The following is a 15776-nucleotide window of genomic DNA, read 5'->3' on the forward strand; positions in this document are numbered from 1 at the left end:
TCCACACACACCCCCATGTTGTACAAGTGTGAGGTTAAACACTTCCCCCAGTAAGTAGATCATTTTAAGCTATTTATTAGCATAGCCATAAGACAAATTAGTCATATGGTTGTTAGAAAGGGGGTGGGGGGGAAGCACTATGGGCTATGCTAGGCCTTGATTGGTTCATTGCATGTGACATCACAAGGAATCATTGTTAGATACCAGTCCACATAAGGAGCTGCCTGGAGCTAGATATCTCACCCAAATATCACACAGAAGCTGTTGGTTGGTGGGTGAGCAGTTTCTCAGTGACTTGGACTTTCTCAACCTGCTGAACCTCAAAATAGTGAGTTTGTAGCATAGATTTTCAGTTTTCAATTTTGGTGTTTAACATTTAAGTATTGGTTTTTCTCTCTTATTGAAAATTTATTTTTTCGAATACAATGTATCCTGATTATACCTTCCCTGTAGTCCTCCCAGTTCCTCTCCACGTTCCCTTGAGATATTCAATCTTTCTATCTCTCATTAGAAAAGAACAGGCTTCTGAGAAATGACAAAACAAAATATTAGATAAAATAAAGACCATCAATTTGAAGTTGGGCAAATCAAACAAACAGAAAAAAAAAGCCTGGGAGAAGTCACAAGAGTCAGAGACCCCTTCACTCACACACTCAGAAGCCCCATAAAAATATCAAAGGACTGAAAGTCATAGTAGATATGCAGAGGACATGTTACAGACATGCTCAGGCCCAGTACAGGCTGCTTCAGTCTCTAAGTTCATATCAGCTTGTTCACTTGAATTAGAAGGCCTTGCTCTTCTGCTCTCCTCCACTTCACCTGGCTCTTAAACTCTTTTTGCCTCTTCTTCAGTGGGGTTACCTAAGCTTTGACAGAGATGTCCCATTTAGAAATGAGTGTTCTTATTCTTCTCTCTCTCTCTCTCTCTCTCTCTCTCTCTCTCTCTCTCTCTCTCTCTCTCTCTCTCCCTCATCCTCCCCACTTACCCCTTTTCTCTTCCCTTCATAAAGTCTGACTCCAAGTCTGTATTTGTTCCCATATGCTACAGAAAGAAGCTTCCTTAATGATAGTTGAATAATACACTGATCAAAGACTATAGCAGAATCTCATTTGGAGTCATTGTATCAGTTTTTAAAGACAGAAGTATTTGGTTTTAACCTAGATCTTTTAACCTGGGCAATCTCCTCTCAGGGTCACAGTCACTCAAGCAGTGTCAGGTATGGTTTCCGTTTTGTGGAATGAACCTAAAATCTAATTAGACATTGGTTGGTTACTCCCAAAAGTTTTGTGCCATTATTGCCCTAGCATATTTCATAAGCAGGACAGCTTTGAAGATCAAAGGTATTGTAGCTGGGATAATGTGATTGTTTGTAAATAAGTGGCCTAAAGAGTAGCACTATTAAAAGTGTGGCTGTGTTGGAGTAGGTGTGGCCTTGCTGAAGTAGGTTTGTCACTGTGGGTATGGGTTTTAAGACCCTCATCCTAGCTGCCTGGAAGCCAGTATTCTGCTAGCAGCCTTCAGCCTTCAGCCTTCAGATAAAGATGTAGAACTCTCAGCTACTTCACCATGCCTGACTGGATGTTGCCATGTTCCTGCCTTGATGATAATGTACTGAACCTCTGAACCTGTAAGTCAGTCCCAATTAAATGTCCTTAAGAGTTGCTTTGGTCATGGTGTCTGTTCACAACAGTAAAACCTTAATTAAGATAGAATGATGTTTACATTTCTCTTTTGGCTTCTCATGTCAAAGACACTAAAACATAGGGAAGAAGATTCTATGTAGGCACTAACTCTAGCTCTCCATGTTCAGTGAATGGTGTGGCCGTTGCCTATAACAATGGAGTCTTGTTATCAGTTTGTGGGGAGTAATCTCTTGTCATAGCAATATACTAGATAGTTGTCCAGCAACTCAATTGGATACAGCCCAGTCCCAGTACTAGAAGCTCTGTTTGTTGATAAGAGATAGGACTTGGTCTTCCATTACTTGGAGACTTCATTGGGATCACCGTCATATATGTTAGGAAGTTTCCATTGTACTAGGTTTTTGTATCTCCCCCCCCCAAAAAAATGCCTCTCAATTCTAGCTGTTTACCCTGCATTCACTCTCTCAACCCCCCTTCCCTATTCCTCCACACCTAATCCTCCCTGCTTTACCCCTGCCACCTCCACTCCTACAATAAAATCTATTTTCTTATCCCTCCTTATCCCATCTAATCCCCTAATCCCATACTTAACCTTTCTTGATCTATGGACTGTAGCTTGTTTCTCATTTACTAAATAACTAATATCTACATAAAAAGCATACACATGGGAAAGGAATATCTCCAAGGAAAGATTTGGGTTTTTTATGTTAATGTGAGCTTTTCTTTATTGGCTCTTTTTTTAAATTCGTTAAATCAGAAAGTCTTAACCATGTATAAAAATTTAAGTGAAGGAAGATGTCAGTGCACATAGAATTAAAGTATATAATTAACTCAACTTTTAATCAGAAATATAGCACGGAAAGTGTATGGGGGTGGTAAGAGAGCTAGTCAAGGTTGTTAGTTTGACTGTATTAGGAATGGACTGAAGCCCAAGCAACTGAGCACATCTGTGAGGGATATTCTTGACTGAATTATTTGAGGTGGGAATATTAATTCTAAATCTGGATTATATGAGGTCAGACAACCCACCCTAAATCTGGAACAATTTTCTAAGGTCATCCTAGAGAAGAGGACATGGAAAAGGGAAGCTTTGCTATTTGCTCACTTGCTTTTATACTCACTGAAAGTTCATCTATCTTGATACTGATACACTACATCATGGGTACTAGAAATGATTCCTTTGGAATTGCAATGTAGACTGAAGACCAGCAACTCTCTCAGAAACTCCTGGGATGCCAGCACCAGATTGAAACTTCTGAGACGTCTAGTCTCATAAGCTGAACAACTACCAGGTTTTTGGCCTCTCTGTCAGGAAAGAGTCCTTATTGGACTACTTGGACCACATCCTATAAGCTGCTGTAATCATTAATGTTGTTTGTTATATATTACATAATTATATAATTTACATGTATATATTTAAATGTATATACTAAAGTGTGTAAGGATAGGTGTATATATACATATACATATCATGTTCTTTTAGAAAACACAAAGACAAAGGGCTAAAGACTAAGGTGTAAACACAATTTGCATGTAGGTGAAAATAGGTCTGAGGATTTAGGCTCAGGGGGCTGCAGAGTTTATCTTCCACAGGGTGCCACTTGCCAGTATGTCAAAGAAGTAGACATTAAAACCAATCACACAGAATGGAAGATGAAAAATACAAAAAGAGGGAATTCAGACGTCATTGCTGTATGCAATATAAAAGATTTGAATAGTATTTTTTGTTGTTGTTTTCAACTGAAAACACTTTAAGAATATCTGTCTAAAATTATTTTTAGTGAACACGAACATTATAGGACTCTTCTGAAATAGTTGAATGTAGAAAATAAAAGTTCAGTAAAAACACGGTTTCACTGAAGGAACATAAAAGAACATTCCCTAACTACAATGAACTTAAATTCAGGAATTGGTAGTAGATACTCAAGAGGGCTGGATCCTCCATATATAGCTTGTATAAATCTTGTTTCAAAGAAAGAAATTATCATGTGCCTTAAACCTGTCTAACATACATTCATCTAGATAACAATTCACTGACAACACTGAACTTTGTTATCAATTTGTGCCTATCACTGTAAGTTATTTTTAACATTCTCAAAAGGGAAAAAGTCAAAGCACTTTTTAAAAACTCAAGTTTGGGGCTGAAGAGACACCTGTGGAGAGCATGTAAATAAGAAAGAAGCACAGACCCAAGTTGGATGTTAAAGTGCCCACTATGTGTAGCAGATAACAATGAAGTATTTTGTAATGATGTAATGCTAAAGTTTGATTGGCTAGAGTGTGACTGCAACTTGTAGCTAATAAAAGCAGAGGCTAGCAGCAGAGAGAGAGGTATTGATGCTGCAGCACTGAAGACTGTTGTGCTGTCTTGCTCTTGGACCACTCAATGAGCCTCCCTGGCTGCATCAAGATCCAGAAGGTGGAGCTGCCATCTGAGACATGGCATAGATAGATTGTGAGCCTTGCCTTCAAGCTTCTCTGCTGCTTGCTTCAGAGTCAGGTAGTGTGTGTGTGTGTGTGTGTGTGTGTGTGTGTGTGTGTGTGTGTGTGAGTGTGTGTGTGTGTTTTATGGACTGATGCTTGTCATTGTAGTGAATAAACCTTGAGCTCAAATGGTTTCTGGACTCGATCTCTCCTCCCAACCCCTAAACCTTACTCTACTAACCACAGTTGTTGTGGCCAGCAAGATTCTACCTTCAAGGTGGGATCCTGAGAAGGAAAATGGACCTTCTGAGAACAATAGCTGTCCTGGCCATTCTAAATTTTACTAAATTGTCAATAAGCATCAGGTCATACAAAATTAATGCCCAGGTGTAGAACTAACCAGAGCTCTAAGGGAAATAATGAAAGAAGAGACCACCACCCCAAAGTCAGTGGTGAAGTACCTCATCACAGGCTGATTATGAATACCTTGAAGCCAACTGCTACCTACACTGTAGGAAGAGCAGAAAGTTTAGGGAAACCCATGAGAAACTGACTAGCTAAACACCTGGTGAGAAGGGCAGATAAATTATTGGCAAAAGTAATAAGAAACACCCACCAAACTAACTTTGTGTGGTATATAAAAAAGAAAACCATTAAAGCTCTGTACTCCCTAGCAATATAACAACACCAGAATGAAGAAACTAATTAGTAGCTTTAAAGCCATGATGACACAGATCCCACAAAGAGAAAATGGCTTCAAATAAAAAATATGGTCAAAAAGAAAGCTGGTCTTAAAGATGTGAGACTGAGGTACCTCTAACAAATCCACAAGTAGTAGAGCCATTGCTAGAGCACACATCTAGTAAAGAAATTCCAGCAATACTGATGAAAACCAGAGTGGACATAGATAAAGACAGACCGATGGGCAAGAGGATAGCCACTAATATAACTAAGAAAAGGAGGGCAAGCAACCCCTTTAAAGATTCTGTGCTAATACAGGGCCCAGGCAAGACAGCCATATCCCTTCCAGTGACATCTTCCAAGGTGTATTCAGTAACAACTCAAGCAACAAATAGAAATTAGACAATAGACTCTTCAATATGTAAGTCAGTTGAGACAAGAATATTCCCAGAATGGAATGAAGGATATGTCTATATGTAAAGCTCTGGTCAAAGGAGCAGACACAGTAATGCTGTCAGAATTGGAAATGAGGAAAATCAAGAAAACAGTAGAAAAATCAGCAGTGCATGAAGCTTTAGAGCAAGTCCTAGACACTGCTTGAGGTGAAGAGGCCATTCAGCTAGTGAGAAAACTAAGAGTACTGTGGTTTATATATAACAAAGTAGCTACACCACAGGATGCTCCATTTATACCACAATTCAAAAGAAGTTCAATTAAGGGGACACCACCACACATAAGAATTAGTTTGGCAGGACAACTTCAAAACTACAGAACTGTTTCTCAGGTAATTCATCTCTTTAATGGATACAGGGAGTTAGACAAAGAAAAATTAGTAACATTAAATATCAGAAGAAAACCATTTAAATTGAGAACACCCAGATTTTTCAGACCATTCACAAATATTAAACCCTTTGGCAGAAAGCCTGGAATTTCATTTATAAACAGAACCACACAGAAGGTTATACCAAATAGGATTTTTGAAGGAATTAACCTAATCCATTTTTAGGGAACAGAAGGCCACCTGTACAAAGGAAGAACCAGCACCCAACTATGAGAAGACCTTTCAACAAGAATCAAGTCATCTCCAATGAGACCATATATCATGTTGCCCCTAAAAATTAATAAGATGACACTAGCAGCAATGTTAATATTTACACAGGACTACCAGACACTATACCAAAAAAGGAAAAAAATAATTATACAAGGAGGGCCTGAAGAATTCATAGTACTAGTATGTAAATTAGAATTAATGGTATATGATCAAATAATCCCCTTGGATTTTGCATGTTGCAGTGAAACAGAAAATATTTTAAGCTTCCCAATGATCTTAAACATTTTCCCCAATTTCCTAAATTTTAAAAAGATTGCCAAAGTAAAATGTAATCTAGCAGGAGTAAAAATAGAACCTATAAAGCTACCAACAGTTAAACACGCATTTATGCCATAATACCCAGTTAAAGGAGGAAGTGAGTAGATATCTGAAACCATTAAAGCCATACTAAAGGAAGGAGTAATTGAACTAACTCAAAGCTTCTATTTCAACAGTTCAATTTGGCCAGTTTTAAAACCTAGTGGTAAATGACAGATATTATAGGAGAATTAATGAATTCTCCCCTAAACTTCCAGGACAATTACCAGACACAGAAGATATTTTCGTGAGGACTTAAGAAAGCGGAGCCAAAATGGCTGGCAACTATAGATTTGTCACACATGTTCTTTGACATACCACCACTACATCTACAAAACAGAGAATGTACCACATTTACTTGGCAAAGAAGATAGCACCAATTTTTAAGACACCCACAAGGATACATAAACATCCCAATATTAGTCCACAACATTCTAAAATAGTCATTGGATAAGGTCATGTCAGTGCCTAATTGTGTTATATATTCATATGTTGATGACCCTTTGATAGTAGGATGAGAAAAAGAAAATATACAAAACACAGTAGACCAAACCATACAAGTATTGAGAGATGATGGTTGGGCCATCAATAAGGATAAGGTACCAGGACCAGATACAAAATGGTAAAGAATGGCCAATACGCTTCTATTGAAAATGCTTCCCGTGGTTGGAAAACAAATTATCTCTATGTGTGGAAAGCATAAGAGGCCTTAAAATCTTGCCACAGCATGCTGCAGAACAACGAAGTAATATTCAGAACCACGATCCTGATCCTAGGTTGGATCAAGGCACCAGAGGAAGCATGGGCCCATCTACCCATAGAAGGAAAAGTACTACAATGGAAGTTGTACTTAGCAGAGCTCCTTCGCTCTGGTACCTTGTCTGCAAAGGGGTCGGTGCCAAAGGCATCAGAGTCAATACTTTAGATCGACTGCCCTATGATTCCACAGGGATTATCAATCATCCCAAATGCCACCCCTCCCCAGAAACAGGCACCACTAGGGCACTTGGGGGACAAGAGAGTACCAGCCTTCTCTGGTTAATGCCTGGTTTATGGATGGCTCTGAAACCAGTGAACAGAATATGGTTTTGTGGAAGGTGGCAGCCTACAGACCAGGGGATGAAATGGTGATCACAGAAGAAGAAACAGCTAAATCTGCACAACATCCAGAAGTAGTAGCAGCCATGCTAACAGCAAGTCAAAGCCTCAAAGAAAAACAAAAGGTACTGCATTTGTTCACCGACACATGGCTGTGTAGCCAATGGTATAGCCATACAGTCGGGAAAATGGAAAGTTGAATTATCGGGAAATTAATGGCAAGGATATATGGCCCAAAGAATTTTGGACAGAATTATATAATATGCTCAAAGAAGTTAAGGCATATATATATCGCATGCATGCCCATGCTAACAAAAAAAGGTGATGAATATAGACATATTGATACAGTACACAAATTAGCCACCCTAGCAATTACCTTAAAATGAAATTGGAAGGCAGAACAGATAGGCAGCAAGCTAAGGATTAAAGCAAAATGGAAGCCTATAGTGACTAGACATTGGAGACAGAGATTACTACCAAAGAAATATTAAAAGTACCTGAGATCCTCGGACATGCAGGAACACACACTACATTTCAGTGGTTTTCGGGCAGAAATTTACAGGTGATTTGAAACAGGATTAAGGATGAAATAAACCAATGCAAGCATTGCTGAAGATATGAAACTAGGTTCACACACAATTATAAGGGAAACAAAGGACAGAGGCTTGGTTTAAATCATAACTTACCAATAAACTTTACAGGACCATTAAAACAATAGGAAGGAGTGTATGCCATGTACCTTGGTAGATATATGCACCAGATTAGGATCGGCCAAAAACAGACCACATCCAAACCAGTCTTTAACCATACTCACATTATAGGGCAGTATTTCCCATTATGGGACCCCAAATATTATACAATCTGATCAAGAAAGCATTTCACAGGGAGTAAGGTTAACATTTTTGTAAGATTATGAATATACAAGGGGAATATCACATGGCTTATCAGCCAAGAGCAGCAGGAGCCATCAGAAGATTTAATGGTCTGCTCAAAACTAAGCTAGCAAGTAGGGATAAGAACTAATGAAATGTATACGTGGCACAAGAACTAATGAAATGTATACATGAACTGAAGATTACACTGAGATTGAATAGGGAATTCCCAATACAGAAGCAATACAAGGTAACAAAGGTATAGATTACCCAATGGACCAGGACAAAGGTCTAGTTAGGGATTATACATGCATTCATGGGAATAAGAAGGATCAGATGCTTGAGGCAGCAGAAGTGGTGACCCAACGACAGGGAAGCACTCTCCTGTTTGCACAAGGTAAAACCAACCTAAAACTGTCCTGACTGGAAAATATTCCATGACCCATATGTGTCTTAATAGAACTTTATGCAAAATCCTCTATTATACATGTCTAGAAATAATTATAGGTATTTATAGTGTAGTGCCAGCAGTAAATTGTGCAATACACTGGTGCAACCAGATAACAAGTCAAGGGACAAATATGGCCAATATGAAGTTAGCAAGAATGAAACTCGCTAACTGGCTGCCTCTTGTAGCTATTAAAAGCAGAGGCTTGCAGCAAGCAGACAGAAGTCTTGATGCTGTGACAGTGAAGACCATTGTGCTGTCTTGCTCTCCAACCAGAGGAACACTAAAAGTGCTGCCCTGGCTGCATTGAGATAGAAGATCCAAAGGAAAGGAGCAGGTGCCCCAGACAGACTGATTTCTAGCCTTGCATTTGAGCTTCTCTGTCACTTGATTCTGAGTCTGGTACTTCGTGTGTGCTTGTCATTGTGGTGAATAAACCTTGAGATCAAATGGTATTCAAGAGCATATTTTGCTTTTACAAAAAATATGAGTTCTATTTCCAACACTTTTTTTGAATGTCACTCACAAGTGCATGAAATCTTATGATGCTCCTGGCCTCTGTGGGTACCTGTGTTCATACACAAATATTCAAAACACACAATATATGTAACTGAAATAGTAAAATAATTATTTAAAAACTCAAATTTTAAGCAAGTTTGATAACTGTCAATCAAATGGATGGCATTTGGCTCACAAAATACCTTCCACCATTAATAGTACCACCATTTAAAGCAACACTCCCAATGTAATCAAAACAAGAACACAATTGGGCAGTGGTGGTGCACACTTTTAATCCCAGAACTTGGGAGGCAGAGGCAGGCAGATTTCTGAGTTCGAGGCAAGCCTGGTCTACAAATTGAATTCCAGGACCATTAGGGCTATTCAGAGAAACTCTATCTCAAACACAAACAAAAAAAAAAAACCCAAACAAACAAACAAACAAAAAGAACACAAACCTGTCATCTCTGACCTATGAGAACAGGACATATTATCCAGTGTGATGACTTCCAGCCTTCTGGAATCAATGTGTCTACTCTGTCCCTAGAGATGGAAGTTTTCTAGGTATAGCAAATTGTCTGTAACAGGTGTTTAGACATTCACAGTTGTGAAGACAACACCAGTTCTATACGAAGATTGTTTATATGTAGCTCATAGAAAAAGAGGCTGCTACTAGAGACACAGCTCTGGGGGCGGGGTACTGGTTAGTTCGTATTGTTGTTCCTCCTATAGGGCTGCAGACCCCTTTAGCTCCTTGGATACTTTCTCTAGCTCTTTCATTGAGGGCCCTGTGTTCCATCCAATAGATGACTGTGAGCATCCACTTCTGTATTTGCCAGGCACTGGTATAGCCTCACAAGAGAGAGCTATGTCAGGGTCCTGTCAGCAAAATCTTTCTGGCATATGCAATAGTGTCTAGGTTTGATGGTTGTATATGGGATAGATTCCCCGGGTGGGGCAGTCTTTGGATGGTCCTTCCTTCCGTCTCAGCCCCGAACTTTGTCTCTGTAACTCCTTCCATGAGTATGTTATCCCCCATTCTAAATAGGAACAAAGTATCCACACTTTGGTCTTGCTGCTTCTTGAGTTCAGTGTGTTTTGCAAATTGTATCTTGGGTATTCTAAGTTTCTGGGCTAATATCCACTTATCAGTGAGTGCATATCATGTGTGTTCTTTTGTGATTGGGTTAACTCACTCAGGATGATATCCTCCAGACCCATCCATTTGCCTAAGAATTTCATGAATTCAATTATTTTTGATTGCTGAGTAGTACTCCATTGTGTAAATGTACCTCATTTTCTGTATCCATTCCTTTGTTGAGGGACATCTGAGTTCTTTCTAGCTTCTGGCTATTATAAATAAGGCTGCTATGAACATAGGGGACCATGTGTCCTTATTACAGGTTGGAACATCTTCTGGGTATATGCCCAAGAGAGGAATTGCTGTATATTCCATCAATGGGAGGAGAGGCCCTTGTTCTTGTGAAGACCATATGCCCGAGTACAGGGGAATGCCAGGGCCAGGAAGCGGGAGTGGTTGGGGAGCAGAGCAGGGGGAGGATATAGGGAGCTTTGGGGATAGCATTTGAAATGTAAAGGAAGAAAATATCTAATAAAGAAATGAAGTGGAAAAAAAAGAAAGAAAAAATGGATGTTGGAAGTAATCAGGAGACTCAAGTCACATCTAGAATTTAATTTTTGTGCCACTGTGCATAACTGGGACTTCCGTGCCCTTTCCTGTTTTTAAAGCTGGGAAGCTGTGATGCTCACGTTATGATGCCTACTACCTATGAAAGAAGAAAAAGCAGTCATGAAGCTCTGAAGTATTGAAAAGATACTTCTAGAGTGAACCATGGCACTCTAGCAGGAAAATAAATTATCTGTCCTCAACTACTTCAGACCAAATCCAAACTTCAGTGTCATTTTTTTAAAAATGAGTTTATAACTGACAGGTTGCTGGCATGATCAAGTTGAAAATCTCCTCCCCACTTAAAAAAGGTCATTTCCTAAAAAGCTTTCCATTTAGGGAGCCACACATATTGTGTTTTACTATCACGGATTCTCTACCTCTAAACATCTAAATTACATCAGCTATAATCTGATTGCCCTGAATTGAATGTGACAGCACCAAATATCATGGTTCATCTTTGGAGCTTATATCACTACCGTGAAAAATACATAGACCATAATAATTGTTTCTCTGGACTCAGTAACTTTCCTCTAACAGTTCTTTTGGGATTAGTCACCCAATATAGAAGTATTTCATTTTATTTTGAATGCCTATTCCAACTTTGTAGAAGTTCATTGACTTGGACAGACTTTGGGTCTAGCTGATTTCAGGGTGTGATTTTTTTTTATTTGCAAGTATTTTTAGTAATAAAGTTTAGAAAGTTTTAAAAAGAAAATCATACTCAAATTCTTAAAAGTCCAACACAATCCATATTCAATGACATTGTTTTGAAGCAGTTTGTCTCATAATGCTTTGTCAGGGCTGTTTTCTTTTTTTTTAACTTTTTTGGGTATGTATTGAGTTTTTGTTTTATTTTGTTTTTAAAGGTTTATTTTATTTATATGACTGGGTTGTCTTCTAACATACTAGAAGAGGGCATCAGGTCCCATAATAGATGGTTGTGAGCCTTCATATGGTTGTAGGATTGAACCCAGGACCTCTAGAATAGCAATCAGTGCTCTTAGCCACTGAGCTATCTCTCCAGCCCCAGTATAGAGTGTTTTTATGGGATTTCTATGTGAGTGATCATGTGAGTCTCCACATCTACATATGTTGCTTCATCTTTTCTTTGGCTCTTTTTCTTCTAGTTATTTTATCCTAATCTGGTGTTTTGGGTTTTGTTTTATGTAATTTATTTTGTTGTCATTTTTAGATGCATTTCATATCTCATGAAAAGACAGAGAAAGAACGAGTGTGGATTTGGGTGATGTGGAAGCAGTGAGGGTTGGGGAGAGCCTGGAGGATGGGAAACCATAATCAGAATATATTATACTAAAACATCTATCTTCAGTTTTAGAACGAACAAGATAAGTATTTTATTTTATAAGTCGCCATAAAAATACACCTCAACTTGAACAATGGGCCTTAAATCCTGTGGCTGATTATTTACAGAGAATGCACACATAACTGAACTCATGCTATAAGTGTCAAGATAAAAGCTATTTTTGGGAAGACTAAATATCAGAACAATATTTGACAAGGTCACATGAGCTTATTTGGGAAATGTATTTTATTTTTACAGATTTACATTGCTAAGAACCGAGTCTAGGGTTTCAACGTTAGGCAAGTCACTACCACTGAACTAGATTCCCAGCTCACCTATATATATTTTACATGTAAGTAGCAGTTTTCTGATCCATATTTTCATAGTACCCTTTTGATTTTCAAGTATTCCCTTTGTATAATTTTGAAGTTTCCTCTCTTATACATTGGAGATACTCCAAGACTTCAAACATACCTAAAATCAAAATACCAAACTTCTCATCCATGTTTGAAACACACATTCAAGCTTTTCTAGCTGAATATAAAGAGTATTTATCATACACTGGGGTTACTAAATTATACACAATTTTAAAGGTCTATTTTATTTTCATGTGTATGTCTCAATATGTGCAAGTGCATGTGGATGCCCAAGCAAGCCAGACAAGGAATTCAGATCCCCTGGAACTTGTGGTACTGACAGTTGTGAACTGCCTGACAAGGGAACTGAACCAGGGTGTCCTCTCTGACAGCCACAAGCTATCTAAACTGCTGAGACATCTTTCAAATACTAACTTACAGGGTTTACATGAGTTATGACATCAAAATATAACATCATTTTCCTTTATTTTCAATTTCAGAGGTAGAATATTTGTGTATCATAGACCTCAGTAATCACAAAAGACATTTTTTTTGTCTTCTTATTACATGTAAAATGTTCATCTTTTCCATTTAAACTATTTTGCTTCCTCTCTTTAGAGTATCTACATTACAGATTTTGCATTTTGAGGCCTGTCTTGGTCAGAGTTACTATTGCTATAATAAAACCTCATGAGCAAAAGCAACTTGCGAATGAAATAGCTTATTTGATTCACTATTCCACAGCACAGTTCATTGTCAAAAGCTTTGAGGGCAGGAACCTGGAAGCAAGAGCTGATCCTAAGGTCAATGGAGTCTGTGTATGTATGTGTGTTGGGGGCATGGGGGTTGCTTACTGATTTCATCCCTGTGACTTACTCAGCTGGCCTTCATATACTACCCAGGACTACCAGCCCAGGAATGGCCCCACCTACAAAGGCTGAGCCCTCCCACAGGCCTTTATTGAAGAAAACCAGAGTTATTTGAACCAACCATTGCAATCCCATGACAGTCAACCTGGTAACCAAGATAACTAATATATAACCAACAGGATTATAAGAAACACAGCTGGGACATACTAGGCAAAGGTCTTTCTAGTTTATTTCTCTGTTGCTATGATAAAACATTGGCCAAAACAACTTGGGGAGCAAAGTGTTTCTTTGATCTACAGATTACATAACAGTCCATACTGAGAGAAACCAAGGCAGAAAATAAAGGAAATGAAGCTGAGACTGTGGAGGAATTCTAATTACTAGCTTGTTCTAGGACTATGTTCAATTACATTTCTTATACAACTCAAACCTAACTGCTAAGGAATGCTACCAACCACAGGTAATTGGGCCCTCCAATATTAATTACCAATTAAGAAAATTCCTCACAGATGTGTCCACAGAACAATCAGATTTGTAAAATTCTTCAGTTGAACTTCTTTTTTTTTTTTTTTCTCGAGTGTGTTAAGTTGATAAACAAGATTGGCACTCACAGAGATAACACACACCCACCGTGTGGCACGCACTTAGGAATCTTCATTTCTTAAATTTTCCATTGAATATTTTCATACTACATTTGACCCTTAGTAACTAATGCTGTGGAAAATTAAATTACAGACATGGAGAACTATTTGATTTCACAATAAATTTCCTTTTAAAGGAGTCAAGACCAGTGACTAATGAAGCCAAGAAAATTATATTTCCTGACATGACTTTGATCACTCGGTGTTATTATTGATAACTCTGAATTTTACTTTCAAAAATATCCAAGTTCCCATAAAATGTTATGCCATATGCATAACCCACTGCACTATCATGTTTTAAAACTAGAATGAGCATAGAAGTCAGAAAATGGCTTCCACAACGACATCCAAAGGGTATTTTGAGTTACCTACTAAAGTTTCCTTTTTCTGTATAATAAGGAAGATTGCCAGTTACCATAGTAACCAAGGATGCCTTTTGACTTCTAAGGTGAGAGACAGAACATCATCATGAAGGCAAAGTTTCAACAATTAAAATCTAAGATCCATGTAGTTAGCTGAATTACCTAAGAGCACATTCTTGGTAAAAGGTAGATCTCATCACTAACACCAAGAGTTCTTAGCTTACATACCAGCCTCTTCTGCATCATGGAAAATAGTAAATAAAGCAAAACAAAGTGGGTAAGAGCACTTCAGGAAGCCTGAGAGCTCCTTTGTATTCCCAGAACCCACAGGTGGTGTATTCATTACTTTCCTATTGTTGTATCCAAGGCAATTATAAAAAGGATTTATTTTAAGCCTATGGTTCCAGAAGGATAGGAGTCCATCACCAACACCAAATACTGAAGAAATGTGACAACACAGGGAGACACTGCAGCAAGAACCACTGAGAGACCACATCTCAAACAGCCAGCAGGAAGCAGAGAGAGCAAATTCAAACTGTCACGAGTCTTTAAACTCTCAAAAGGTGCCTCCTTGGGATGGAGAGATGGATAAGCAGTTAAGAACACTGGCTGTTCTTCCAGGGGAGAAGGATTCAATTCTCAATATCCACATGGTGGCTCAAAACTATCTGTAAGTCCAACTCTAGGAAATCTGATTCCCTTTTCTGGCTTCTGGTGGGCACTAGACACATACATGGTGCACAAACACACATGCAGGTAAAACAACCCTACCATAAAATAATAAAAGAATACTATCCAAATTGGGCCACTATGTGGGAATCATGTATTCGGATATGGAACATTTTACTGAAACCAACTCCTATTAGTTATCTTCTATTCATATATGTCCACCTCATACCTACTGTGGCATGTACATGCCCATGCACACAAAGTAAATAAATATAAAATAGGTAAATAAATTTTATACCCACTTTAATTTTATATATATATTTTTATATGTATAAAATCCTATATCACCTATATATAATATATATGATCCAGATTCATATATATATGATCAGATTCCTTTCTACACACACACACACACACATATATATATGTATATAAACTTTTAGCCTATATAATGTTCCTAGTATGTATGCATGCTATCAGGGGTGACCATTTTAGTGTTAGACAACCAATTGGTACACTCCTTCCTCAAGGAAAACCATTTCTCCTGCTCTCAGCGTTCCTTAGATGGAGGAGCCAATTCTCATCTAAATCCAGCTGAGCTATCCACACTTCCTATGCACCTATGACTGCAAGGACTATGCTTGCTGTAATGACATTCCACAGCACTTTTACCCATCTTCTGGTTCTGGGGTTTTTTATCATTTTTTATTAATTTAGTTTTTACACTCCATATTTTACCCCCCTGTCCACCCTCTGACTGTTCTACAACCTATACTTCCTCCCCACATGCCTGTCTCCACGTGGATGTCC

At 38.3% G+C, this 15776-nt stretch overlaps 1 long non-coding RNA gene across 1 annotated transcript in view; it reads left to right on the plus strand.

Annotated features, from left to right (window-relative positions):
- The first annotated feature begins 269 nt into the window (after window positions 1-269).
- Window positions 270-15776, plus strand: part of LOC110311176 (uncharacterized) — a 66192-nt gene continuing 50685 nt past the window's right edge. The window contains exons 1-2 of the long non-coding RNA XR_002379928.2: window positions 270-328; window positions 12325-12418. This is a non-coding gene — a long non-coding RNA (uncharacterized LOC110311176). The remainder of the gene's footprint in view (window positions 329-12324; window positions 12419-15776) is intronic.

The sequence above is a fragment of the Mus caroli genome, unplaced genomic scaffold (genome assembly GCF_978045245.1).
Source record: "Mus caroli unplaced genomic scaffold, Mus_caroli_1 scaffold_17, whole genome shotgun sequence".
Taxonomy (NCBI): domain Eukaryota; kingdom Metazoa; phylum Chordata; class Mammalia; order Rodentia; family Muridae; genus Mus; species Mus caroli.